This window comes from Podarcis cretensis, assembly GCF_951804945.1.
Source record: "Podarcis cretensis genome assembly, chromosome: 1".
NCBI lineage: Eukaryota > Metazoa > Chordata > Lepidosauria > Squamata > Lacertidae > Podarcis > Podarcis cretensis.
In genome coordinates this window covers 32,007,698-32,035,545 of record NC_137170.1, presented here as the reverse complement: position 1 = coordinate 32,035,545, position 27,848 = coordinate 32,007,698, and the positions used below count along the sequence as shown (strand labels likewise).

The 27,848-nt window shown below is 43.1% G+C and overlaps 1 protein-coding gene across 1 annotated transcript in view; it reads left to right on the top strand.

The window, feature by feature from the left end:
- The first annotated feature begins 3,173 nt into the window (after positions 1 to 3,173).
- Positions 3,174 to 27,848, top strand: part of BATF (basic leucine zipper ATF-like transcription factor) — a 78,536-nt gene continuing 53,861 nt past the window's right edge. Inside the window, exon 1 of the mRNA XM_079973025.1 lies at positions 3,174 to 3,188. The gene's annotated coding sequence lies outside the window, so the exon portion shown is untranslated. The remainder of the gene's footprint in view (positions 3,189 to 27,848) is intronic.

The window sequence follows — 27,848 nt, the reverse complement described above, 5'->3', positions numbered from 1 at the left end:
GGTGTCAAATGAAAATGTGCAGGGGAAAGAGGTCTGCTTGTAGTCCTTTTTACACACCGAACCAGTTCCGTGTTATGCTGATTAGAACGGTAAAAGTTTTGCTATCAATTCCCATTAGATGCTGGTGTACTTTCATGAATCCTGCATCGAAGGGGGTCAGACTAGAAGACCCTTGAGGTCCCTTCCAACTCTTATTATTCTCAGACCCTCCGATTCTTCGAATACTGACTTCCTAGTGAAGGAGTAGTCTGCAAAAGCACGCAGTGGTTAACATTGGCCAGTAGATGGTGCAGTGGGTTGAAGATAAACTTTTGACAGCAGGGATCCCTGCCAAGTTCCTGTATAAAAGCTGAGAAACATTTGCTAAATGTAGCCTGTGGAGGGTGGTACTGGAAATATGATGCACCCACAGATAGCCTGGGGTCTTGCATATCTTAGCTGCTGTTTTCCCTTGTATCACCTCTACCAAACTTGCCCCCGTACCTGTGGTTTACACTAGCAAGCAAGGAGTAGATTAACATGGAGACTGACATAACGCTTGAATCAGCACGCCTGATTCAGAATTGGCCGCCAAGCAAATGATCTGATGTATTTATTAGATCACGTAGCCATTTGGCAACAGCTGGTTCCAAGATCCAGGGATCATCATGGCAGAGGGTCCAATGCATGGCAAAGGATGAGGACACTCACAATTCAAGGTTGCCAACCCCACACCCCCTCAAAGTCCTCTGGAGGGCATTTATGAAGTCCAATTTTACCATCCGTGCTGAGAAGCCAGAATGGCTGAAGACAGCTTCTGAAGCACCAACTTTCCCTTAAGAAACAGCAAGAAATTCCGCAGCAACTTTAGGAACTTTCTTCCACTGCGGAGATGTTGTTATAATCACCTCATGTTGCTTCTTGCCTTATCTTCAGTTCTGCCTCCATTTTTTAAAAAAAATATTTGGTTTGTTGTAATACACAAAGAAAAAGGGAAAACACCCATTACACCTATACCATACAAAAAACAAATAGACTTAATACAAACTGACTCAAAAACACAAATGACTTCCCGTCTACTCTGTAATTCAGGTACACAAACTTGTTGCCGATACAAACTGTTATCATAATTTGACTGCATCTTAATTTATCTTAAGTCTCACATCATTCTTAAAGCTACTACTGAAGTTAATCAAATCAAATCAGTTCTGCTTCCTCATACATCTTTAAATGTTTGAAAATCTACCTCCTTGATCATATTTTCTTTAGGACCTAGGCTAAACATATTCCCAATTCCTCAAAGGACTTTGCCCTCAGGAAGAAAATGGATGTACAGTAAATCTTTCTTGTTTAGGACTGTCTTCATGAAATATGGCCTGCAAACTGAACACGAATGAGTCCCTTACGTTGAAAATAATGGATACAAGTTTTTTGTTCATACAGCCTAAAGTGGTTGTGGGTTTGGGGTTTGCTTTTTGTATAATAGCACCACCATATTATTGGCTCATGTTCAGTTTGATCTTCAGTCTTTCTGCCTTATCAGCCTACATTTTAGGTCATGGTTATGAGGGTCTGGGGCTGTCCAACTCCCATCAGCCCTGGCAGCATAGCCAAGGGTAAGGGATGTGTGGAGTTGGAGCTGAACAGCATCCAGACGACTAGAAGGTCCCCCATCCCTATTTTAGATGTCCTACAATACTAGCAAATTTAACTTTTTGCAACAATAGTGTGGAATGTTTTCTACATCATCCTTGTAGCAGGCGAAGCAGGGTCATTTCAGGGAAGGCAGGGGAAAAGGAAGTGAAGGACATTCGTAGTTCTTACTAGGATGACTGTGCTATCCGCAAGTACTGCTGTTTTAAATAACCACTTTACTGATCCTGAATACAGTTAAGCTTTATATAGAATTATTGCAAGCAATCTCTCCTGCATTTCATGACCATTTGGGATCACTGGTTGTTATTACTACGTATTTAACAAAAAAATTATATGCTGCTTGCTAAAGCAAAAGACCTCTACACAGTTTAAACAATAAAGCCATCAAAAATACCAATAAAAACAAACATTAAAAACAAATTGCATTTAAAATATAAAATAAAACCAGTAACCAAAATATATAAAATAAATAATTTAAAATATAAAATAAAACCATAAAACCAAAATATAAAATAAAACCAGTAATTATAAGTAATTTTTTTTTTTAAGCAGGGGCAGAAAATAATACAGTGAAGGTGCCTGCCTAATATCAATGGGCAGGGAGTTCCAAAGTATAGAAGCTGCCACAATTAAAGGACCGATTTCTTGCAAATGCAGAATGGACATTCATATGTGGCACCTGTAAATATGCCAGTTCTGCAGATCTAAGTGGTCAGGTGGGCATATATGGGGCGAGGTGATCCTTCAGGTAAACTGGCCCCAAGCTGTTGAGGGCTTTATATACTAATAGGAGCACTTTGAATCTGACCTGCTAATAAATCATTAACCAGTGCAGATCTCTGAGCTTGGGTGTTGTATGCTGACAGGGTCTGCATTGACTGCAGTCTCCAAACCAAGCAGAAGGGAAACACCTCATAGAGAGCATTCCATTAGTCCAGACTGTAAAGTTTCCCTTTATATCTACCACGTATATATGATTGCCGCCAGAAATTAATATAACACTTCGTTGTGTGTCTGGTGTAGTCTATGAAAGCTTATGCCACAATACATCTGATAAGCCTCAAAGCTCTTTTTTTGTTTTTCAAAGACAAAATCCAACATGAAATCGCTAAACCAGAAATATGTTTGTTTCTGTTTCTCCATGGCTGAAACAAAACAATGGTTTCCTCTCCCACTGCAGGTGTTTAAAATAGCACAACAAAGTTCGGAAGATGGTTAGTCATTAAGGTGCCACAAGGTTGTGTTTTGTTCTTATGAGGGGCCTGTATGGCATCATAGTTCCCACAATTGAGCCTTCTCCTCAGAATGTCTGTCGGTTCTCCATGCATTCCTCCTGCCCATTGAATTAGAAAGTTACCTGCATAAAGTGACTGCAGTGACATTTCTCCTTCCCTTTCTAGCCTCCTGGGAAAAAAGGTGGCTGTGTTTGAGCTCCCAAGGAATTTGAGCCCATGTCTGCAATTGTTGATTCTCTCCTATCTGCTGTGTCATAGTAGTCTACCCTGGCCAGGGGGAAAGTGCTGTGGTCTTTTTTTCTGGCAAGGACCTCCAGGGCAGTACATTAAAACCTAATGTAAACAATACATGTTACATTACATTTGACCATTGCTAATTCTCACTTGGTGCCTTGTATGCATGGGTAATAAGATCATGCCCAGACTCCATATTGGAGCCATACGGTCAATCTCCCAAACCATGAAATTGAGGAAGTGTCACAAGAAATATGGCTCTGTTGCTACTTCCTTTGCTCTTCTTGGTAATACCTAGTATAACACAACATGTTATCTTATCACAGAACCCATGGTGTGTACATGCAATTCCCAGGTAGTCAGCAATCCATGCACTAGCCAGACCCAAACCAGCTTATTTCAACAAGATGGCGGCCTCATGCGCTTTCAGAGCATAATCTAGGATTTTATTGTATTGTGCTTTTAAAGGGTGATATTAATAGTCCGGGTGGTTGGACTAAGGCCTGGGTGACCAGGGTTCAAATTTCCACTCTGCCCATGGGCAGGGGAAGCAGCTTCCCCTCCCAATCAAGTAAATAAATAAAAATACTTAACTGACCAAATTGCGTTGCAGATAACTCCATTCTGCCCCTCCTAACATAAAGTCTGCCCCCTTCCCCAATAAATCCTGGCTACGCTCATTACTCTGCCATTTGACTACCTGGGAATTGCATGTACACCACCATGGGTTCTGTGATGATAAAAAGCTGGAACATCAATGTAAGAAAACAAATTTTGAAAAATAAACGAAGATAAAAGAAGATTTATAAAACAGCACTTGGATAAAATAAAACAAGCCAGTTAAACTCAGGAAGAGTTAGGAACCTAGGAAAATCATTCTTATTCTTTAAAGCAGGGATGGGGAACTTCTGGCCCTCCAGATGCCTGGACTCCAATTCCCATCAGCCACAGCCAGCATGACCAGTGGTCAGGCCTGATGGGAACCGTAGTCCAGCAGCTCCTGGAGGGGCAAAGGAGGAATGGATGAAGAGTTGGAAGAAGATCAGAGAAGTGTCTAGCTCCATCCAGATTCTATGCTACTTTATTTATTTCATAAGATTTATATACAGCTTGATTGTAAGCAACCTCAAAGCTGTTTACAAAAAGATAAAACCATAAAATTACCAATAAGAAGAATTAGCAAAGGCTAAGATAACAATGCCTGGCGTGCTCTGGTCCATGGGGTCACAAAGAGTCGGACACGACTAAATGACTAAACAACAACAACAAGATAACAATGAACTAAAAACAGATTAAAACATGCTCCAGCTTCCTAAATATCTGGGTAGGCTTGTCTAAAGAAATAAGTTTTTAGCAGGCACACACAAACAAAAAAAAGTACAGTGAAGGTGCCTGTCTGATATCAAAAGGCAGGGAGTTCCGAAGTGTAGGTGCTGCCACACTTCAAGATCTTGTTCTTACAAATGCAGAATGGATATTATGGGGCACCTTTGACAGTGCTAGTTCCTCTGATCAAAGTCAAGTGGGTGTATATGGAGTAAGGCAAAGTACTAAAATAGTTCCATCTCCCCAACCACTGCAGTACAGTATTATGCCAGCAACATAGTCGTATTTTTTGCTCTATAAGACTCACTTTTTCCCTCCTAAAAAGTAAGGGGAAATGTGTGTGCGTCTTATGGAGCGAATGCAGGCTGCGCAGCTATCCCAGAAGCCAGAACAGCAAGAGGGATCGCTGCTTTCACTGTGCAGTAATCTTGCTGTTCTGGCTTCTGGGATTCAGAATATTTTTTTTCTTGTTTTCCTCCTCCAAAAACTAGGTTCGTCTTGTGGTCTGGTGCGTCTTATAGAGCGAAAAATACGGTAGCTATCAAAACTTAACAGACACCTCCTACACTGCATTGGAGTAAATGGAAACTTCCAGAAACTTTGATCTTGCAGTGCTCATCAATATATCTTCTTCTGCATTGCAAAATGCTTGTTCCCATTGCACAGAGACAGTGCAAAACTATTGTGTCCAGTTGTATGAACACCATTGTGTGGGAAGGTTTGAAATGGTTTCTGCCATCAGTACCTGCTGATTGGTGTCTTCCATGCATGACTAATGTGGGGGTGACATCAGTCACCATCAGCATGATTGGCAGGCGACAAGATAGTTTCCAAGGGCTCTGTGCAAGTGGATGTTGTTGCTGTTGCTCTCAGCTCCCTCCTCCATCGCTATTATTGTGCTTTTGACTTAATTGCCCATAAATCTTACACCATATAGGCCCCAGGGTTGTGGCAGCCATATTAGGTGAACCATAGGGCTTGGTCGGGTTTGCCTAATTAACATTAATTTTTATTAGGTTTTAAATTATCAGCCAAGGACACCAGCAGTTCTCTAACTATGTCCAAGTTATACAAGAATACTACTTAACAAACCTTAATGAACATCTATTATAGGAGTTTTATTTATATCATTTCCAAGTACTTTTATTAGTCCCTTTTGGATACATGTATCTAGGGGAAAAGTATCAGCCTAACATTCCCTATGTATTCTTGGCATTTGTTGCATATATGGAAGCACTGGATACATATTTCGGTGTTTAATCTTTTTTGGAGATTGCACACGTGTAATTGAAGTGGAATGAACTAGGCATGGAAGCCACAATCTGCACCCACAAGGCATCATGTTCAATAAATAATCATGTTGCTGCTGTAATACAAGAACCAGGGCACAGCTAGCTCCCTGTGTGAAAATGAGGTGGTAAAGTCACCTCCTGAGGACTTTCCCACTTCAGTATAAAAGTGTAAATCAAGCTTCAGTTTAAATGTGGGCTGCAAATGGCTGTATCTGCTCAAAAACTAGCAAAACAGAATAACACCCCCAACCCAACCCACATCATTTCAAATGTCAAACCATTTAAAGTCATCGCACCCCTATTAATACATTCATTGGGAACAAAATTCTGGGTTGAGCTGGGTTAATTCAGACACCTTGACATAACAAGCAAACTCTGTAACATTGTGCCAATGTGTCAGGTCCAGAAAAGACTCCAAAAAGTATAAACAAAAAGGAGATTAATTAGTCTATGAGTATCCCAAGTGAATGAAGTTGAGAAAGGAAATAAACAATAGGAAGGGAAAGCTAATTGGGGATAAGCAAGATCTTTTAGCTTTTGACATGTGGAATGCTGCTGTTACAAAACAAGAGCACTTACTTCTAAATATCTAATTTTATCCTGACCCTTTAACTTGAACCCTACACAGCCATTTCACATGACCTGGGCCTAATTTTTCAAAAGAACAAAAGCTGTGAGTCATGGCATAGAGTCTGTATGTTGATTTTAAGCAACCATCTTGGAAACTCTTAAATCTTGGTAGGAAAGGCTGCTGCTAGCAGAAATCACCCAGCTTGGGACTCTTGCCACTTGAAAATGAGACTGGTGCGATTCAAGTTTTTAGAAGTATTGTGCGTGCATCCCCATTAGCTTTGGGGCTGTCATTTCTAGAAAGATCTGGTGAAGAACACTGAGCGTTTCTTACACTCTATACTTTGGCAACGCTGTGAAGAGAATTCAAGATAAGTCTGTCCTGCCAATTGCTGAATCCCTAGATTGCTCATTGTTGCTTACATTTGGTCTTCCACCAGAAATGGTGCAAACAGCTAAAATATCTTCAGCTCTGTAACCAAGATAGTTGCAAGGCGATCCAAACACACACACACACACACAAATGTGCTAAATCGTTCACCATTTCTATGTAGACAATCAGCTGCCTGAAGCACAACCTTGATAAATACTGGGGGAGATTTCCGGATGGTACTAGATGGTATACCTTCCCCTCCATAATGTGGGGGCAGAATATTGTGCTGCTGGTGCAGTTTGTGTTGAGTAGGGTAGCCACAGCAAACACAATCGCCATGTAAGGGGTGTGAGATGGCTGTCAGCTCACTCAAACACCAGTAGCCCTTACTGGATTGCTTTAGGAGCATGTGGATCCTCTTGGAGAGACATCATCATCATCATCATCATTATTATTATTATTATTATTATTATTATTATTATTATTATTATTTTCATCTATGAATTGTTTCCCATGGTACATTTAAAAGTGATTTACAGTATAATAAAAACATATATGAAACTATTCCATATACAGGTAACTCACAACTTGCACACGTTTAAATCATGCACATTCAGGGGACAGAAAGCGGGTGGGAAAAGAACTTTGGCAATCCCACCCACCATTGAACCCAATGCATTTCAACTATTTTGGCTTTAGGCACTATTCCCAGAACTTAATCCCAGCATAAGTTGAGAGTCACCTGTATAGCTAAAATAACTTCATGTGTAAATAAACAGCAACACCATACTAATAAAAAAAAGAGTTTACAACAACAGGCACAAACCTAGGTAAAGGTAAAGGACTCCAGGACGGTTAAGTCCAGTCAAAGGTGACTATGGGGTTGCGGCGCTCATCTCACTTCATATCCACAGACAGCTTTCCGAGTCATGTGGCCAGCATGACTAAACTGCTTCTGGCACAATGGAAACAGCACAAACATAAAATCTGTTCAACACAGATACCAACTGGGATCATTACTTCCATTGATAAGGCTTGTCGAAAGAAGAACATCTTTAGCAGGTGCTGAAAAGATATCTGTATGAAGCAGTGACTCCTGTCCGTGTAGCTTCTGCGATGTGTGTGATTGTGGCAGGCCTTTTTATGTCTCTGCAGTTGCGCAAATCAGAAGTTGAATAAACAGAGGGGGCACTGAAAATGCTCTTTGCCTCCTCCAAGGTCAGGATCCACATTCTTTTCCTTAAAATACTTTCCATCTCTTAGGTAACAAGTTGTTTTTCGATGGAGTTTGATTTTCAGACTTGCATTGGTGAGCACTGCAGAATAAAGCCAAACACCAAAGTGCCCACTTAGTAAACGCCAAGCATCTATTTTTCTGCTTTAGTATTTTTACAGAAACCAAGTCTTTCTTTTCACTTTTGGTCACTTAATGACTTGACTACCTGAGACTTTTGTCTCAGGAAACAAAAAGAGAGAAGAATGGACCTTCAGGCAGAGCTCAGCCCTAGAAACTGTTTTGAGTGACGAGACTCCATGAGGGCTGTGTAATAACCCTTTTTAAAGCTTGTTGCTTTGACTTTGCACAGAGAAACACACACACTCCTCCAGCATAATGGGAAGAGACTTCAAAGGACATGGTTTCTATGTAGGCGAGGACCCTGGCACTTTCTTTTTAGAAACTAACCACCAGAAGAGAGGGAGAAATGGCGTTAAACCATCAGAGAAGTCCAATACTATTTTAAGAGAACTATTTTTGAAGGCAGCTCTGCTGGTGTGGGTACGCCATCCAGGGGTGAGGTTAAGATGGGTTCATGGTTTCTTAGACATTAAATGGTGGTTTCAGGAGTCCGACTGTGGGAGTTTCTTTATACCACTTGAGTGTTTCGGGGAGGAGGACTAGAGAGCACAGGATGTCGCTAGTGCTATCTGCAGCAGCCAAAACCTGGTGCTGTAATGTCTGAGCCTGGGCTTGGAAAAGACCCCGATGATATCACCCTACAGAATTGCTAAGAGACAGAAAATGGGAAAGGAAATATTCAAAAGTTCTTTCCAAGTTCTGCAAGGCAAGAAGATTAGCACGGCTTTCATCCATCTCATGATTCAAACTGAAGAACTATTTCAAGGCACAGCAACCAGAAGGGGAATTATTCACTCTCTTTTCTTTGTTCTGCTTCTCAGTTCTCAAGGTGATCACCTGCCTATTATTTTATGGGCAGGTGATCACCTTGGTCGTATGGACAAGAAAGAATGGACTGAATCACATGTCATGGTCAGGCATGGTATCTTGGCAGTGCCAAGGCAGTCAGCAACTACTTCACCATAGTCAGTGCTGTAATGTGAGTTGAGCCAGCCCACATTCCAAAGGGTTGTGAGAACCAGCCCCAAATAAAGTGTATTTTCATAGACCAGGTTAACAACAGTGGTTCAAAACAAAATGGGTGGAATTCAACGCTGCACTTCTCCAATAATTCTGGTCCTGAAAGTAATGCAGCTTGTCAGGTAGAACTATGTTCACTGCTCATCTCAGTTGTGTGGGGTCTACTGTGGTTGCTTACTGGTGAAAGACAGCTTGTTTGCATCTTTTCAAAGATACTCTCTTACTGTTACCATCACCATTTATTGCCTCCTATGAATTCTGGCATTGCATCTGGGCAGAGCCCTGGCTCAAATTTAAGCCTTCCTCCATCTCTAAAACCAGAACCTGTTTGTGCATCTAGATCAGGATCATGGATCAAGCAGCATGTGAACCGTACAAAAATAAGTCAGTTCCAAATATAAGTCAATTAATCACCTGAGAAAACTGTGTGATGTTCTTTATTTTTTGCTTAGGTGTAGGCAGTCTTAAAGCTCCACTGAATTTCACACCTGAAGCAAAAAGTCACAAATGTGGATTCTTGAGTAATCCTAGTCCCCCGTTTGTGCTGTTGGGGGAAGATTAGGACACAGCAGGTGTTTACCTCCATGTAGCCCAGCCAAACTCCAGCCACCAATGGCACAAACTGTTGACAGGCTACCTGTGGTGGTATTCCTAAACCAGGGCCCAATCCAGGTCTTTCTGCTGCACTAGCCTGGAGCTGGCCCTGCACAAATCAAGAAAAAATGCTGCTACCCACCTTCTTCCCTGGCCAGCAGTGCTTGGATGCAGCAATGGTTCGCCCAGTTGCTCCCCAGGTGGAAGTCAGGATTGCTCCCCGAGACTTTGCTTGCTAGAGCATTTTGAAATCTCAGGCCTTTGTCTTTAATTTACAGTTCTGGTAATGCAGTCTTAGGAGGAAAGACTTTGGACTGGTTAATTAACAGCTAAGCAGGCAACAAATTTCAGTGGCGTCATTAAAATGATGCCTTCTACTGAGGACTAAATTTTAGATCACAAGTACATATATATATATATATATATATATATATATATATATATACCCTTGCCCCCCCCAACAAGATATTAAACATGACATTAAAAGTTATGATAATTTTTATTACAATTTGAGAACAGATATATATGCTTGAAGGGGAAAAATATTGAGCTAAAAATGTGCTTAGCACTGAACTTTTTAAAAAAAAATTAAAAAAGTGATTTCCCCTTATTTCCATCTAACAGAACTGCTTATCACGGGCCCTGATACTTACTCATTTGCTTGGCCTCAGTCATCCCATCTCAGCCAACCACTGTTCAGTAACTAAAGATAGACCTTTTAGGTGGTCTGCAATTCCATACTCACAAGTGCATCAGAGCAGGACAATGTAATCATGTTCCACTGCTTCACAATAAGCCTTTAAGGAAATGGGAAGTGAGGATAGTCAGCCTGCTAACCCGCCCCCCCCCCCCCCATTGCCATTTTGGAATGGTCTGTCACAGGATCGGAGGGGAGGGGAGGGAGGCAGACTAACTGTCTCATCTTGTGAACACATTCATTTGGAATAAAGGTAAAACAGCCATATAGCCTTGGATCCTGAGTTTCCTTTCTGCAAATGGACTACTGGCAACACGAGAACGGGCCTTCTCTGCAGTGGCCCCCGTCTGTGGAATGCTCTCCCTAGGGAAGTTCACTTGGCACCTTCATTATACACCTTTAGGCGCCAGGCAAAAATGTTCCTTTTTAACCAGGCCTTTGATTGATCTGATTGACATCCTATACCCTTTTAAAATGTGGCTCTTTTTTGGGGGGGTTGTTATTGGGTTGTTGTTTTTATGTTGATTATATATATTGTGGTTTTTATGTTGATCTTTTCTGCGAACTGCTCTGAGACCTCTGGGTATAGGGAGGTATATAAATTCAATCAATAATAATAATAATAATAATAATAATAATAATGGTGGTGGTGGTGGTTTTTATTGAAGGGAGTTGTGGGAGTCCAACAACATGCAAGAGGTCACAATTCAGACTGCAATGGCTACTGTGTAAAAAAGAATAAAGCGTGATTAAGAAAACTAAATGGGTAGATATGCTTCACCTCAATGGAACATTTAAAGAAACAATTCTTCTAGATATAGAACAATGGCAGAATTTGTGAGGCATGGTTTGGGGGATGAGTGGAGACCATGGTGAAATCCTTCCCTTTTCATGGCTGGAAAATGAGCTCTGGAACAGAAAAAAGTGTGTGTCACACTGATACAGTAGACTAGGAAGTGAAACCTAAAAACCACCTTCCTTCCCTCTCCCCAAAGAGACGGCTGAAGAATGAATTCACGTATTGCTCACAGCTGAAACAGGAACTTGGTGCTTATTGACAACTGCAGGGCCTTGTCCTTCTGTCTGAGGTTTAAAATTATATTTGTGGCTACATATTCCTATTCAAAGGCAGCTTAAAAGAGTTTTGCTGTCTCTGTCTTCAGCTTCTTAAAGTATCTAAGTACCGTACTTCAGCCTTGAGCCATTTCCCTGGGCAAGGCTGCCTGAGAGGAATTCTGCATGCTGACCTGGCCCGCCAGACCCTTTTAACTCAAAGCCTGGCCAACCACCATCTTCTGGCTCAGGAGATAAAGGTCTAGGTAGCTGCCCTGCACTATGCTTGCTGTATAGTAGTGGAAAGGATCTCCAATGAGCAGGGGTCCCCAGGCCCCTTGGACTGACAGAACCACCCCCCACAATTCCTGCATGCCCCACTATTATTTTTGCACATGTTCAAGATGCCCTTGAATGCTTTTACCGCTTTGTAGCATTGACACCGTCTTGACACTGTGGCTTCCCTGGGTGCTTCTACATTTCTCTTTATGTATGAAGGGCATTGTACTTGAAATGCGTGCTTTAGTAAAGTATTTTTCCAATGAAGCATTGTGTCTGTTATTCTTATTCTGTAGCTGCAAGCAGAAGTATATTTGACTAATGTTGCACTCTGGAAGTCACTGGGACATTGATGATGATGGGTTTCCTCCACCCCCCTCCCATTCATCTAATGGGAAGTTACAAAAGGGGAAAAAACATGAATGAGGGGATGATTTGAATGAACTGAGTGTTTCTGCTCAGTTCAGTGCTTGCCTGACTAAGGAGAGCGAGCTGGTGACTCAAAGCCTGTGGAGAGCACTGTAGACAGGACAGGTTCATTTGCAAAGCTTGGCAGCACAATAGATAACAAGACACTCTGGGTGGCTTCCAGCACAGATAAAAATATAATAAAATGTCAAACTTTAAAAACTTCCCAATTCAGGACTGCCTTCAAATGGCTTCTAAAAGTTGTGAAGTTCTTTTTCTCCTTGACGTCTGATGGAAGGGCGTTCCACAGAACAGGCACCACTGCCCAGAAGGCCCTCTGCCTGGTTCCCTATAACTTCACTTCTCACAGTGAAGCTGGACCTCAGTGTCCAGGCTGAAGGGAGTGGAGATACTCTTTCAGATGAACACTCCTGCAGATACCCTCAAGGGGTCCTTTACCTTTTTTTACCACTGTGCAGTGGCACAGAACTGTAGAGCCACCTTCCTGACATCACTGCAGCTTACCTGAATGGGGCTGGGCAAGAATGGTGGCATGGCCAGGGTTATGCAGGTGCCCCAGCAGAGCCAATGCAGCTCTCTTGCTGGGCCCACATAACCCTGGCATTGCGTCCTCTCTGCTGAACCCCAGCGCCGTCTGGGTAAGCTGCAGGGATGCCAATTTGGGGAGAGCTGCTCCTCCCCATGCTGCCTCAGGCCACAGCCGTACTTCTCTAATGTCAACTGAGGTTTAAAGACTGTCTCAAGGCAAATCTTTAAAAATGTAGTATAAACACTGATAACTGGGAAACACTGGCCTGCGAGCACTCCAGTTGGAGAACAGCCTTTACCAAAGGTGTCATGGGCTTTGAAGACACCTGAACTCAGGACTCAAGGGAGAAACATGCTAAGAGGAAGGCACGCTTGGCAAATCCACACTGTGATCAACTCCTGCCCGGAGACCAATGTCCCCACTGTGGAAGGACTTGTGGATCCAGAATTGGCCTTCACAGTCACCTACGGACTCATCGCTAAAACTGTGTTTATGGAAGACAATCTTACTTGGCTATGAATGATAACCAAATAAGACATCCTTAGATGCTGATATCTTACAGGTTCCAGATTTCCCTCCGACTTTTCTACCCTCTCATTCCAAGTTGCTTCTACCATTTCTCTCTCACACGCCGATCTCACAAATGTCATCCTTAGTGGGCTGTGGAACACGCCTGCCTCTGAGTCCCTTCAGACCTTTCAAGGAAGATGCAGTCATTTCTGGGCTATTGGGACTGATTATCCAGCAAGCACTCTAGCAAAAGGTGCATCTGGCCCGCTTAGCCTCTGACCATTAATAAAGTTTAATGACCACCACCAACCATTAATACAGCAGTCCTCCTGGTCCCATAAATGCCTCTCCTGTCCAAAAGTCCCAATGTAGGGACCAATTAGAAGAGACATGTCTTTTGCTAAGCACAGAATGGGAAAATGGGAGCCCGAACAGCAGTCACCGGTGGCTATGAAAGCGGTCAGGCCTGTTCGACGCTGAGTGAGAAATTCAGCCTGATAATCCTGCCAATCCCAGGTCAAATGCTAATGTCCCTTCTCCAAACTTCCCGGCAACCAGTCCAATAACAGTCTTCAAAATGTGCAGGTTCTGGGCTCTTGGTACCTTCTGCTTGGCTCTTCTGCTTCCTTTAATTTAGAAAGGTCCTGCAGAGCTGGACAGCTGCCAGTCAGTCTGTCAAGGCGGGAACTATTTTGGGAATTTTTATGATGGAATAATATTTTTTTGGTAAACAAACGGAAAGCTGTTATACAGGGACCTTCACCTCTCAGCTCCCGGTTCACCTCCCTCACTGCTTCAAAGCCACAGTGGTTGCACTGTCCATCATGGAGAACTCCCCTCATAGCTCTCGTGGGGACAAAATAAACAGCCGCTTTTTGCTCTCTTTTCATTAACTCTTCAACACAAAAATGTGAGTAAGCGGGGGGTGGGGGGAGAGAGTGCCTTTCTGGTTGAATGGGCAGAATTACCAGTAAGCATTTGCCCACTGAATTTAATCTTTCAAAGTACCTCAAGACATACTGGCATAGAGCCAGCAATGGGAACTCTGCAAATACACATGCAGCATGCTCTGTTTGCCATTTTAAAAATCACCACAACTCTTCTTTCCCACTTTGCCATTCAGCACTTTAGCTTTCAGTAGTGAAGCCTAGCCAAGAAGAGACAGAACAAACAGGATAGAGAAGGGGAGTGTTCTGCTCTGTTGGCCCTGGTCACAATTAGCCAAACGGAATAATCTGACAATTGGTTTGGGGGGGGGGAGCGGGTGGACTGAGCTGTCCATACCATGATTTTAAGTCCTAACCATCTGATTCCATTCTTGTTCAAGTGGAATCCATCCCTTTAGTACAGGTCTGGCTTGTCCCAAGATGTGTATATTTCATTTCCCCTCAAATTATACATATTGGTAAAGGGCAAATCCAAATTATTTTGGCGGGAGGGGGGAGTCCATGGCAGAACCACCACTTCCTAAGTTCTGATGGATTCTTGCTGATAAGCCTCTTTCTTTCTTTCTTTCTTTCTTTCTTTCTTTCTTTCTTTCTTCTTCTGTAATTCAGTTTTTAAAAAGCATTTTTATTTATTTAAAAATATTTATATACCATTACATATCAGAGAGGTTTACAACAATTATACTTGAAACCATACAATGATTGAAAATCGCATTAAAAAGTGACTCAGAAATCAGCTATTATGGAAAGATGCATTCTTAATTGTCTGCTTAATTCCCTCCCACTGGGAATTGATTGCCTTCTTAATTCCCTCTCACTGTTTTCTATGGAAATAAAAACAACTACACTGGCTACACAGGGCCAGCATAGTTTTTCTCCCTTTGGGGGGGGGGCTGTTATAGGAGGAGAAAGCTTTGGATCTTGTGCACTCAAGGCCTCTCTTGATCCACTCGCTGGATCATCACCTATGGCTCTCAAAGTGAACCATTCACAGTGGGATCAGGTGTTAAACAGGGTTGTGTTATTGCCCCAACTCTATTCATTATTTTCATTGCCATGATCCTACACTTTGTTGAAGGGAATTCCCCACCGGAGTAGAAATCACATATCAAACAGATGGAAAGCTCTTCAATCTGAGGAGGCTGAAAGCAAAGAGTAAGTTTACAGTAACTTCCATCATAGAGCTTCAGTATGCTGATGACAACGTAGTGTGCGCACGCTCAGAGGATGACCTCCAAACCATCCAAAATATCGTTGCAGAAGCTTACGAAAAGCTTGGCCTATCACTCAACATCCTAAAAACCAAAGTGCTGCATCAACAAGTACAAAATAACCCCTCTGCAGCGCCACAAATCCAACTCAATGGTGTAACATTGGAAAATGTTGATCACTTCTCCTACCTAGTTATCTTTCCACAAGGGCCAACATTGATGCCGAAATCCAGCATCGCCTGAGCTCTGCAAGTGCAGCTTTCTCCCAATTGAAGGGAAGAGTGTTTGAGTGCAGGGAAACCAAAATGCTGGTTTACAAAGCTATTGTACTACCAACCTTACTATATGCTTGTGAAACATGGACCACTTATAAATGCCATCTCCAACTCCTCGAAAGATTCCAGCAACGGTGTCTCTAAAAATTTTACAGATCACTTGGGAAGACAGGCAAACTAATATCAGTGTACTGGAAGAAGCAAAGATCACCAGTGCTGAAGCAATGATTCTTCAACATCAACTTCATTGGACTGATCATGTTGTGTGGATGCCTGATGATCGTCTTCCAAAGCAACTACTCTATTCCGCATTTAAAAATGCAAAGCGTCATGCTGGTGGTCAACAAGAGAGGTTTAAAGACTGTCTTAAGGCAAATCTAAAAAAAATGTAGTACAAACACTGACAACTGGGAAACACTGGCCTGCGATCGCTCCAGTTGGAGAACAGCCTTTACCAAAGGTGTCATGGACTTTGAAGACACTCGAACTTAGGACGCAAGGGAGAAATGTGCTAAGAGGAAGGCACGCTTGGCAAATCCACATTGTGATCAACTCCTGCCCAGAAACCAATGTCGCCACTGTGGAAGGACTTGCGGATCCAGAATTGGCCTCCACAGTCACCTACGGACTCATTGTTAAAACCGTGTTTATGGAAGACAATCTTATTCGGCTACGAGTGATCGCCAAAGAAGAATAAGGAGTACCTTGCCCCTTCAGTCCTCTTCCCAGTCCTACAACCACCAGAGCGTTCATGGCAGAGGAAGGTCAATCAAATGTGCAATTTGAAGGTATCCATTATACAGCCATAAAAAGACAATATTTTATACAATTGTTTGAACACATGGGTGTCCACAGGGGAGGGCAAGAAGAGAATCATCCCCTCCCCTCTGGTGAACTGTAATTTTCAAATCCCCTGCTTTTATGTCTTAAAAAGTGTAGAACCTGGTAAATGAAGGAAAATGTGCATGCTTATCTTGTTTATTGTTTTGAAATTTGAAAGCCATCCTGGGTATTTGACTGAAGGGCATTTGAATGTATAAGCACACAGTACAGTTTTGTTGAGTACTTGTTGACCTTTGATTTTGGATTTATCTCCTCTACCTGCTATTCCCCCCACTTTAGCATAATGGGTATTTTCTCAAACAGATTTCTCCACACCACAGATAATTGACAATGCTTCTTCTTTGAAGAAGGGAGGGAATATTATTCCCACTTCTGTTTTATACAGAAGGCTTCAAAGTATAGTCAATATCTTAGCCAAGGTCTCAGACTAAAATTTATGTGCAAAAACCTGCTGAATTCCTGCCCATCACCTTCTACAAGTGACAACCCACCAGGGAACTTCATTTTCGGGGACTGCGCAAAATTCCAGTCATTTCAGGCTTAGGATACTTCTTCCTGCTTTTGTCCTCATTTTCCATCTCACTTCCCTCTCACCTCCTTGGCTTCTGTCCTCTTCATTTTAATTTGTAAGAGAGAAAATTCCAACCCCACCCAATTTTTCTGTCTCACCTGAGCTAGTCACATGCTCCCCTAATTATCTTCTCATAGATTCCCGTAAGACACATCTCACAAGACCGATATTCTTTTTCACTTTGCATGCCTCTGTACAATTCTTACTTTAGGGTTTCTCACAGGGACATGGAATGTGGGAGCTTCTGGATCACAGTTTCCAAACGTGGCTCTCCAAATGTTTTTGGACTACAAGTCCCATCATGGGCGTAGCCAACGGGGGCAGCTGCCCCCTCCAGAAAAACAACAGAAATAACTGGCTTATCACATCGGTTCTGCCCCTCCCTAACAAAAGTCCTCCCCCCCCCCCAAATCCTGGCTATGCCCAGGATTCCCATCATACCTGACCGCTAGTCTTGCTAGCTAGGGATGATGGGAGTTGTAGTCCAATAACAGCTGAAGACCCAAGTTTGGGAGGCACTGCTCTGGATGTTGCTGAAGCACATGACCCTTCAACCCTGACAAACCGGCATTGTTGGCTGGGGCAGATAGTTGCTGGAATCCAACTGGAAGGCCCCAAGTTCCCCATCCCTGGTGTAACGTGTGACAACTTTACATTGTGTCAAATCTACATAGCCGTGTATAGGATCATTATGCTGCAACCCACATTCAGGGATCACACAGCTTGTAACTTGAAAACGGCTATGAGTTTCATAACATGTGAAGCAGCCCTAGGGGCATCAAATTCAGTGTGTTCATATAGCTAAATAACTAGATTTCTTAGTCATGTCTTATGCCTGCAAAAAACCAGAGCGGACCCATGACAAGTACTGCACCTTTAAAAAGTTATAATCCTGTGTTTTCTAGAAGATAAAAGCTGTGTGAAGCCAACTTGTGATCCCTTTCCCTTTTGCTGTGATAGTTAGCTGCACATTAAGAGAGAGTTTCCCCCCCTCACAGGCTTCGGCCTGCAATGACCCATTAGTCCTGTGTTATTTATGATTTTATAAGCTGTTCCCTTGGAAATAATGGGTGTAGTATCCCAAATGTGGTCTATGATTTCATTGCAGGATCAGGACGGAGGAACAGATGGTTTCTTCCTCCCTCCGAGCTCCACCACCAAATCTATTCTTTCATATCGGCAGAGTTGTGGGCAGGTGGCCTAGAGTACCTTAGGACCATGTGGCTCAAACGTGTAGTAAGGGACAGGAAGTTTTACAATCAAGAAAACTGTCTTGTATTTTATTTTTTTTGTAGGGTGGGGGGCAGCAATGTGGGTTAACACTTGTGCAGCACTGCTTAACCCTCCCCCACATTGATCCCTTCCCCCACATATACGCTGAAGTTAGTATTTTCCAATGAATCGCTTTGAATAACATAGTTATTGTCCTGGAGGCCTGGGACTTTACACGAATGAGCAGAAAGCGTACTTCTTAAAAGATACCAGGGGACCCTGACATCAGGCCGCAGGGAGTTAAGTAAGCTTGATGGGAGTTTGCTTACAAGCACAGAAGCCTGCGCTAACAGCCCTGCTTTGTGTCATTCGGAAGCACAGGCTCCAGCCCTTTCCGATTTCTCACCTGTCCAGACTGGTTGAGAGAAAATGTCTCTTTATTGAGGGCTGAGAAGAAAACCGCACCTATTGCCGCTTATTCCCCTGTGCAGTGTTAACCCTTCACTTCCAGGGAGCCTCAGCAGGATATCCCTGGACCATAAACACTGTGTGTATTCAGCCAAGGATCTCTCTGGTGTTGTTTTATTTTTATTTTTTAAAAACTGAGGTATAGTTAACCCTTCACTCACTAGCACAGAGCTTCCTTGGGGAGCTTTTCCTCAGGGGTATTATTCTTAACTCTCGGCTGAATCTCACCCAAGTACAAGTGGGTCCAACAGTCAAGAAGGCAGTTTCTGCACATGCTGTAGAAGGAAGTGAGGAGCAGATGGAAAGGTAGCCTATCTAGGAGAAGGAAAACTCTTGATCCTAAACCTTGTGGAATATCTTTGGAAGAAGATAAGGTTCAGAAGTAAACCCTATACAAATCCGGAACAGAGTCCCTAAGACTGTCAGATAGGGCCTTGTACGCCTCCTTTCGGCAACTCCCGCAGCCAAGCTGGTGCCAAACGTATCCCTGTGTTTTCCTTTGGACTACATCAGTGGAGCTGAGAGGGGCATCTTGTTATCTGGACAGCCCAGGGCCTCCATACATGCTGCCCAGGCATGTGCCCCAGGGAGGTCAGTGCTGCTAATACAGCAAAAACAACATGGGAGGCAGTAGTTTTGATTAAGGCTGGCATATAAATATATTTTAAATAAAATAAAAATAAATCACCCTGCTCACTCACTCCCCCCATCCCTCCCTGGCTTTCCAGTAGCCATTTGCCCTTCCTTAAAATAGCTCTCTTTGAGAGTTCCTTAATGGCAGAAAACTAACCCAGTATACCCTTCTACAACCCAGCAATTAGCCAATACGGAAATGTAAAACTGAAAATTCAAAGTATGTTGCTGATATCTTGTATTGGGCTTACGGAGGCTACAGTAGACATATGTCAACTTTTGGCTTCCATTGAGCTCTGCACTGAACTCCCTGATGAAGACCTGAGTGAAATATAAAAAGTTCCACAACTTAAGGAGACGTTTCAGCTTCCAGAGTAGCCTGTTGCTGTAAATAAACAAGAGTCCTGTGGCACCTTCAAAACAAACTGATTAAGGGGTAACTTTGTGTGTAATAAGAGTTCACCTGAGGCATCTCTTTATGGATGTTGGTCTTGGAAGATGCCAAAACTTTGTTATTTCAGAGTGTTCATTTGGAGCTGATTCAGCGCATGCCCTGTGCGCCAGTATAGTGTGGTGTAGTGGTAAGAGCATCGGACAAAAACAAAGGAGACCAGAGTGCTTGTTCCCACTCAGCCACGAAATCTCCCTGGGTAGCCCTGGACCAATCACTGCCTCTCAGCCTCACCTACCTCACAGGGTTGTTGTGAGGATAAAATGGGAAGAGGGAGAATCATATGCATATTTGAAAAATATCATATTTGAAAAATGAATCCCTAAGCAGCAAGCAAGGTTCAGCACACTCTCTTTCAGTCCAAAACTGTGGCTGTTGTCTAGGAATTTCTCCCTCGCCTTTTTCAGTGTTTCAATAGAAAACCAACCGGCCGGTGCCAGCTGCACAGGAGGTCTCAGTTCCGATAAACGAGCACTGTCTTTTCTTTACCTGCTTTGTATCCTGCCCTGAGAGAGGCCAACACGGCAAGCACCGCCTCGTGAACCCTTCCTTCTCCAAGAACTCGGCGGCTTCCTCCGCCCCAGCTTATGCAACCTTGCGGGCTGCCACCTTTCGTCACCCAAACAAAAGGTGCTTGAGCCGCGCCTCCGCCACGTGGGAAAAGCCTGCACCCATCATGGGGTCGCTGCCAGGCAGCGGCAGCTTTTGTTGCCAAGAAGAAAGCTTCCCCGTCCTAAATCCCCGAATAACTAGGGTTCCCACCCCACCCCATCAATGGAAGGGCGGAGGAGATATTATTATGGCTGTCGCTTCCTCCATCCCCCCCCCAGGGGTTTCGAGGCCCCCGCTCGGCTTCCGCGCTCCATTTCCCAGCCAGCTACAATTATAGAATTCTAAAGATGGAAGGGACCCCGAGGGTCATCCAGCCCAACCCGTTACAATGCAAGATTCGAACCCACGACCCGGGGATTAAGAGCCTCGTGCTCTAGCTCTACCAAGCGCGCTAGCCAGCCAGCCTGCCCTCTACCCCGCTTCCCGGCCTGCTCCCTCCCTGCCTGCTTTTCCTCTGATTTCTCGGAAGAATTCCCGCCTGCTGGCCTCCTTCGCCGCCGCTGCCCGAGTGTTGTGATGTTGTTTTCCCTTCGTCGCTATGGGCGGGGAGTTCCGACCGGGAGCGAAAAAGGGCGGGAGAGGGAAGGGGGCGTGATTCCGGCGGCCCCGACGGGGTGGTGGAAGGGGAGCACCGGGGGGACGGGGAGGCTGCTTCCTTCCCCGGGAACAGGCTCTGTGGGGTGAAGGGGCTTCTTACTCCCACCAAAAAACCCTTGTTTTTAACCCTTTATTGTTTATGGAACTTCACTCTTGTTTGCAGGAGCAGCTGGACTGGGGGAACTAGGAGTAACCTTGTCCAGACCTTTGTCTGCAACGCCCTATAGTGTAGACCACCTGGCGTGGATCTCGTATATAAGACATCTCTGATATACACTGGGGTTGTTGTTCTTTAGATTACTCTGGCGTTACCTATGGGTTTGTGCGTTTTTCACTGCGGGGTGAAGGGGAGGGTGATTTTGTACACAGACCCTGCTTGTGGGTTCAGCCACTGTGAGAACATTTGCCGTGATCTATTGTGCTGATACGCTGACTGGCTTTCAACAGAAAGCCTCTTAATTCATTGGACTAGTTGTTACTTTTATTTTTGTTATTACTATTATTAATCTATTTTATTTTAATCCCACTTTTCCTCCAAGGAGGTCAAGGTGGCTTAGATTATTAGATTATAATTATTAGATTATTACGCCTTAGATTATTTTCTCTCCCTATCCCCATTTTAACACATTCAACTGAGGCAGCATTCCCCATGTAGTGAGGGTGAAAGTGTATTTCTGGTGGGATTGCTGTTAAAGGCACAGCTGTTAAAGGCAAGGAGAATGGAAACAAATAGATTTGGCTGGTTTTAAGTGATAGGGCAACAGACAGCAAATTATGGGCATGCATGCACATTTTATTATAGAATCAATGGAGACTGAATACTTGCTTTTTTTCTAAGTAGTCACTCCTGGAGACACTGGCTTCTTTCTGAAAGTAAAAATTCATTGCAGATTGATTCTGCATTGCCCACAGTGTGTCCGTTTAAAGACGGATGAAAACAGATGTAGGAAGTCCTGGCAAGCAGAGGTATATGTGCACCTGCTCAAGGATATTGTAGGTGGATGCATAACAAGATTGCAATCACATCTTCCTTCTTCATTCACCTGAGGCATGTGCCCGGAGGAAAAGGTATGGATAACCTAATCAAAGGGAGAGACTTCAAAATCATATTAAGTAACCACACCCACTTTTGTGGACAGCACATTAGAGTTGTAAAATTTCTGGAAATTTTGAAGCCATGGGAAAGGAACATCCCCACCCTCATGGGTTTTCTGGGGGTGGGGAGAAATTTTGGGGGAAATTATATATTTGATGGATTGACACAGTTGAATGGATAGAAAGAAGGAAGATCACCTGAAGTTTGGCTTGGAAGCACTGCAAGTGGACTGTTCTGCAAATGATTTGGAAGCCTAATGTTCTTCCAATATACACTGCTTAGAGATGTTTTAAATATTAAACGGCATCTAAATGCTTTTAAATAAAATAAAAAATGAAAGGCACCTGAAGATAAATTATTGTGCAATGCACATGAAATAATCTTCTTTTGTAAACCACCTTCAGATGACTTTGTCTGGAAATGATGCATATTAAGTGATTTAAAGAAAGAAGTTGTATTTATTATATATTTACAGTAAACCAATAAAGGAGGTAAGGCTGTCAGCATTTTAGTGATCATCACTATCTATGAATGAAGCAGACTCAGTCACATGTGATGCTCATCCTAATTCCCATCTGACTTGCTGTCATAATTTTTCCAGTGGTGGTGGAAATCTTTCTTGGTCAGAATGCTGACATTGTCTAGACATTGTTTATAGTGCAGTTGGATTCCAGGGGTTTTAGAACACTAATCGCCATTTGGAATCCTGCGTTTATCGTGGTTGGAATGGGTGGAGCTGAATCGTAATAACTGCAGTACCACTGAGGAAACAAAGCTGGGTGGGAGGGCAGTGCTGCCACAGGTAGGTACATCATTCGGTCAAAGGATTTGCAATCTAACTGAAAGCAATGACATAACAAGTAATATAACCAATACTTGGAGAGGAGCAGAATGAGCGGAACAAAGGCTTAAGAATATACACACATTATTTAGTCGTCAAGATATATAACCTAGCATTTCAGTTACAAAACTTATGTGTGCATCTGTCAAATACACTGGAAATACTATGCTATGTTTCTTGATGATTTATGGTCCAATTCTATGCATGTGTACTTGGAGGGAAATTTGTGCTCAGTGGAATTTACTACAATTCAAATGTGTACGAATGAATTATTCCTAGCGCTTACTGCCTATTTTAATATTCTCCCTTGTCCCCCATAAGCACTTTCCCCAATATGAAATAGGATCTTCATACATTCTTTATATCTTTTTATTTCTTCAGGATGTTTCATCTCACTCCACCACCACCCACCACTTGAGCTTTTTGTCATCCAGACAAAACAAAAATGCATTTAATAATAATAACACTGGAGAAGGAAAAAGTCGATAAAATTTTGCTTTTGGTGATATTTTATGGAAGAGAGCTTTTGTCCCACTCCCAGCCTGTTGTTCACGCATTGAAACTCCTGACTATTCCCAATTGGTTTGACCTTGGGCGAATGGTAATTTTTCTTTGTCAGTCGGTATAAATGCAGCCTCTGCAATCACAGACTTTTCTTTCCAAAGGAATAGTTTGTTTGCCCTCCAATTTCCCACCCTTTCATTGATGTTGCCTTTCAGTAAAGTTTCGCCTGCTGGTGAAATGTTGGGTAATTGATGGATCCTTACTACTCTTTTAAACCAAACAGAACGATGCCCATAAAATCGCCGTGTTTCCTTCATGTTTGCATAAACCAAAACCTGAACTGGGAAGGAGAGCTTCCTGTCCCAGCAGAGAATGAGCTAAAGATGTGGGAGCTAAAAAACAACACTCAGTAAGGCAGGAAAAGGGAACCTCTGACCCTCCAGATGTTGTTGGATCACAACTCCCATCATCCCTGACCATTGGTCTGGAGCTGATGGGAGTTGAAGTCCAACATCTGGAGAGCCCCATCCTTTCAGAAATGGATGCCAAAGACTCATACTCTCAACCACTCCCCTTATCACTTAGAATGATACTGAAAATGAGGGGAATACAGTCAAGTCTATATTTTTATTTTTTAAATAGTACTTCCTTGTTGAACTTTGGTCTGGCCCCATTACTGTACTATTGTAGGTGCCCATTGGGGCTGGTATGATGGAGGTAGCTCCACATTACATGGAACCAGAGCCAATGACAGACAGAGCCAACTTTCTCCCCATCTTCTTAGAGACAGAGGAGGCTAGCAGCCAGGGCCACCCCATGGATTGAAGTTAAAAGGCAGTGAGGTGGGGCTGAGGGCAGAGGCTGGTGGGGCAGTAGCCCATTAGCTCCAATGGCCCAGCCATCAATGATTGCTGGTAAGGGCAAAATGGCAGTGGAGGTGGGTTCGAAGGGGACTGATATGACCCCATTCCACAATTTGTAACATTCAGCCGCAAGATATCCGCCCCCCCCCCAAAAAAAGCAGTATCTGTTAAGCATCTGCTCAAGTTCTGATCTTAACAAGTATTTGCATGATTTTCTGATCCTGGCCCTAAATGAGTGCCCATCTGTTTCAATTTCCCATTGCCTAACTGGCCTTTTCCTCTCACGCTGCAACCTTATTCTGCTCCTAGGATAGGGAGCATGCTTTTTGACCATCGTGCAAACAAACGAAGGCTGCAGATCACACACCCGTAGAAAGACAGAATATTTATGCAATTTTCAGCAAGATGGCTTATGGAATATGCATATGACTAGGGTGCCTCTTGCTTCATTTGAAAGGCGATTTGGGAAAGGGGATTATATTCTGGCTAAAAGCTACAGAACGAAGGGATTAACTAACCTATATGCGCTTTGATTCTCATTCTGTAGAAATAGATTCCAGATTTCCACTGTCTTTTTTAGTCTATGTCATTTTAAAAATGTATATACATGTTTTATAGTTTTGAAATGTTACGGTACAATCCAATGCACAATTTATTGGGAAGAGGATTGGCCCTCAAATGTTCTGAAATGGTTATTTATGTGTTTTGTTTTGTCTAATTTCCCTCCCTCAAATAAGAAATTCATTTTAACAAATAATTTTTGCTGAGGCTGCCTTTTTAATCATGATACCTATATCCTGATCCTGAATAAAAATGTAAACACTGGGCCTGCAGTGTCTGTTGATGGAGCCTAGCTACACACTTCCCAGGTTGGAGCTGGTAAGGGTGATGATGAAAGGGGGAGGGGATATGGAAGGGAGATAAATGCATCTCAAATATAATCTGTCCTTTGCATATTTACACCCACACAGAAATCGCTCTTCTAAAAAAAAGCAAAATTCCCCATGCTTGTCTAGGCCTAGCTACTGAAATCTGGCCCAAACAATATATGTTTAAAATGTGCCCGGAGGAGGCACCAGAGATATACAGAGCTTGCTTTTTTGTTGAGGGTTTCAAGCCTCAAGTACACAAACCAATCAAGTTTATGACATAGGAACAGCTCCCTGTGTTAACTTCCTGAACTCTCCTCACTAGAAGGTCCAAAGATGGGTTGTGCACATGGAATATTTCTGTCATGTTTGCCAGGGGACCGTTGGTGACATCCAGTGCTGTGTATATACAGTGGTACCTCGGGTTACAAACGCTTCAGGTTACAGACTCCGCTAACCCAGAAGTAGTACCTCGGGTTAAGAACTTTACTTCAGGATGAGAACAGAAATTGTGCGGCGGCAGCAGCGGGAGGCCCCATTAGCTAAAGTGGTACCTCAGGTTAAGAACAGTTTCAGGTTAACAACGGACCTCCAGACCAAATTAAGTTCTTAACCCGAGGTACCACTGTAATTGGAAATAGAGTGAAGGGGGGAAATCACTTAAACTAGACAGGAATGAGGCAAGATAGGTGAATACTTGAGGACTGGAAAGTGGCCAATATAACACCAATTTTTAAAAAGGAATCCAGGGGGAGTCCGGGAAATTACAGGCCAGTTATCTTAATAACTGTTCTGGGTAAACTAGTGGAAAGCATTGTTAAAGGATTAACAAACATGCAGAAGAATAAGTCTTGCTGAAGCAGAACCAGCGTGATTTCTGCAAGGGTAAGTTTTGTCTCACTAATCTTTTTGAGGGGTTTTTTAGCCTTAGAGGGTTGTTTGGTTTTTTTTTAGAGTGTCAACAAACATATAGAGGTGATTAAGTTGACTATGTGTACTTAGGTTTTCTCTAGAATGCTAGTATTTTGGGGGAGGGATTCAAGTGCATACCAGAAATTTAAATGTGTGCAATTAATTATCCACTTTTTAAAAAATTGCCTTTTGCAACTAGGAAAGTGACGGGAAATGCATTGAAAGCTGTGGGGTGGATGAATGATTAATGGGAAGAGGCACAAACACCACAAGCAAATTAGGATCAATGTTGGTTGTTGTGTAACCTGCCCACAAACAAATCAGAACAAATGCTCCATAAAGACTCACCATAGTCTAATCTTTGTGTAAGCTTTGTGCAAGCAAGTCAATATGAATGCTCAGTAGGCAGGCTGTCTGGGGAAGCCCACAGGCATTCAAAATGCTCCAGTAAAGTACCTCCAGCATCCTGTTCTCTTGAGTACTACTGAATATATTGAATAAGCTTAAGAAGAAGAGGAGTTTGGATTTGATATCTGGCTTTATCACTACCCAAAGAAGAAGAAGAAGAAGAAGAGTTTGGATTTGATATCCCGCCTTTCACTCCCCTTCAGGAGTCTCAAAGCAGCTAACAATCTCCTTTCCCTTCCTCCCCCACAACAAACACTCTGAGGTGAGTGAGGCTGAGAGACTTCAGAGAAGTGTGACTAGCCCAAGGTCACCCAGCAGCTGCATGTGGAGGGGCAGAGACGCGAACCCAGTTCCCCAGATTACGAGTCTACCACTCTTAACCACTACACCACACTGGATCTTAGCAGCCATGGTATAAGGAGAGGTCCTCTTATGGTTAAGGAACAGGAAGAATAAATAGACTGTTCTCCTAATGGCTGGTAGAAAGTCTCCCAAGGATCATTATTGGATCCATGCTTCTTAACTTGTTCATTAATGATCTCGAGTTAAGGGTGAGCAGTGAGGCAGCCAAGTTTACTGATAATACCAAGTTCTTCAAGGTGGTTTAAACTACAAGGGGTTGTGAGGAGCTCCACAGCATTTGGTTGGCCACTGTGAGAACAGGAGCCTGGCCAAGATGGGCCTTTGCTCTTGAGATAAGTCACTATAAATTTAAATGCAATGCAAGTCCCCTAATGCATGTAGATTGTTCAATATTAAAAGTGTGTTGAAAGGTGCAGGGACCTACCACTAGCCTAGACATGGAACCAGAACTGCAGATTCCTATATTCAACTTTTACATGGTTGTTCACATACATGTTAGTTATTTGTTTAAAACTCAACAAAAACGTTTTTTTAAAAAACAAACAACCGCAGATTCCTGATTTCTTTGCTATCAAGCACACCTTGAGGCTAACCTCTGGATAATCTATAACAGGGTACGGAACCTCTGGCTGGTCAGACTTTGGACTACAATTCCCATCATCCCTGACCACTGGCCGTACTGGCAGCGGCTGATGGCAGTTGCCATCCAACAATAGATGGACGACGACAGGTTCCCTATTCCTGATCTGTGTAGCATCTTGCTCCGGACATGCCCTGTAGGACATATATCTTTTTCCTATCCCTTGGCTGCGCTTGTCTCCTGGCATCACACTGGCGCTCAAAATTGCGTGTTGTGTTTTCTGGTTGGATGGCGAACCACCTCCGTGCTGTCATCCATACCATGAAGACCAAGACTTGCGCTGCATCATCACCATGAGCCACTAGTGAAGCACCCCGGCCGCCCCTTCCCCAGCCCCGCGCTTTCTTTCTAAAAAAAAGGGAAGGAGATCCTGAGGTTGAAGCCCGCCTGGAAGTCACG